Raw genomic sequence first — 497 nt, 5'->3', positions numbered from 1 at the left:
ATGAAAAAGGCAAAAAAGATAGGACACTGAAAGATGAACTCCCCAGGTCAGTAGGTGCCCAATATGCTACTGGAGATCAGTGGAGAAATAACTCCAGAAAGAATGAAGAGATGGAGCCAAAGCAAAAACAACACCCAGTTGTGGATGTGACTAGTGATGGAAGTAAAGTCTGATGCTGTAAAGAGTAACATTGCATAGGATCCTGGAATGTTAGGTCTGTGAACCAAGGCAAATTGGAAGTGGTCATATAGGAGATGGCAAGAGTGAACATTGACATTTTAGGAATCAGTGAACTAAAATGGACTGGAATGGGTGAATTTACTCAGATGACCATTATATCTACTACTGTGGGCAAGAATCCCTTAGAAGAAATGGAGTAGCCATCATAGTCCACAAGAGAGTCTTAAATACAGTACATGGCTGAGTACAGCAATCTCAAAAATGACAGAATGATCTCTGTTCGTTTCCAAGGCAAACCATTCAATATCACAGTAATC

This window comes from Bison bison, unplaced genomic scaffold (assembly GCF_000754665.1).
Source record: "Bison bison bison isolate TAMUID 2011002044 unplaced genomic scaffold, Bison_UMD1.0 scf7180017864533, whole genome shotgun sequence".
Classification (NCBI taxonomy): Eukaryota; Metazoa; Chordata; class Mammalia; order Artiodactyla; family Bovidae; genus Bison; species Bison bison.
This window is presented reverse-complemented; position numbering follows the sequence as displayed.